Here is a 1721-nt window from a genome sequence, read left to right on the forward strand (position 1 = left end):
TCTTCTTCTTCTTCTTCTTCTTCTTCTTCTTCTTCTTCTTCATCATCATCATCATCATTATTATTATTATGAGACAACCCAAGGACTTTGGTAGTCCTCACAAAAGTTTTCAACTTAATTTTAATCTTTTTAATTAATTACTTTTATGTCATGTTTCCAACTTAATTTTAATCTTTTCATTAATTACTTTTATGTCATGATTTATCTTTTAAAGTCAAATTTACCTTTTAAAAGTTCTTTTACATTGTCATTTTAAAAGGTTTATTTATTTTAATTCTTTATTTTCTTGATTTGATAAACAATCTTTGCTATGATTTAATTACAATAAATACATGAGTTACCAATTAGAATTTATGAAATTGTAGCTATGCATGCCCATTTTCGCCTATATGCATATTATTTTTGAATGCTTTCTCTTTTTTTTTTTTTAAATATAATATATAAGAGACAATTCAAGTCCCCATAAAAGTTTCCAACTTAATTTTAATCTTTTTAATTACTTACTTTTATGTCATGTTTCCAACTTAATTTTAATATTTTCATTAATTAATTTGATATCATGATTTTATCTTTTAAAGTCAAATTGACTTTTTAGTCAGATTCACTTTTTAGTCATTTTAAAAGGTTTATTTATTATAATTATTTATTTTCTTAATTTGATAAACAATCTTTGCTATGATTTATTTACAATAAATACACGAGTTACGAAGTATAATTTATGAATTGTAGCTATGCATGCCCATTTTCGCCTACAAGCATATTATTTTTGAGAGTTTTATCTTTTAAAAAATAAAAAATAGAATTTCTATATATGCTTTTGTGATTGATTTATGTGATAACTTTTTATGAATCTTTTTGTACGTTGTTTGATTATCATTTTTGCTACTTAATCCCAAAATATTTACTATTATGCTTACCTTTTGAAGATCAAATCACATAAATTCTAATTAATATTTTAAAATTATTTTCACTATATTAATGGGAGAATTGATATTTATATTATTTTTCATACAGTTTTTGAATATCTGAATTTTAATTTAAAATATTAAACCAATCTAATTCAATTTGGCTTCAAAGATTAGGCAAATATATTTTTCTAAAAATAAAAAGGTGATGGGATGACAAAAGTACATTATTTGATCTTCACCGAGTTGTAAATATTTTACATACTTCAAAATTCAAATCATATTATGTTATTTATTTTTACTACTATATATAAGGGAGAATCTCCAACTTTGGTAGTCCTCACATGATTTTTTTGTCCATTTTATCCCTAAATGAAGGTTTAATGACTTTGCAAATTCTTAATCATTTTGGTAAAGTTGATTAATTATATGAGTAAATTCCCTAAATAATCACCCATGTTTGGGAATTTGCCTAATAATATCACTTTTATTTTTTTAGGACCATAATATCACCCAACTATTTCTATTTTCCTCAAAATATACTTGACACAATACCAACATTCTTCTCTCTCCTAATAGAATGTCATGTCACATTTATTTTAACAATACATAAAAGAGTGTTTATGTCTCTATACGCATCAACTTCGTTTACCTATTGAATCAAAACATTTACCTAATTTTTGAATAAACAACTTCTTTTACAAATTCAATCAAAGCATTTACCTAATTTTTGAAGATTTCGAAGCTGCAACGGTGAATAAGTGTACATGTTGTTATACTTTTAGTAGTTCAATACATTATTTTCTATACGAGAAT

The sequence above is a fragment of the Capsicum annuum genome, unplaced genomic scaffold (genome assembly GCF_002878395.1).
Source record: "Capsicum annuum cultivar UCD-10X-F1 unplaced genomic scaffold, UCD10Xv1.1 ctg4767, whole genome shotgun sequence".
Classification (NCBI taxonomy): domain Eukaryota; kingdom Viridiplantae; phylum Streptophyta; class Magnoliopsida; order Solanales; family Solanaceae; genus Capsicum; species Capsicum annuum.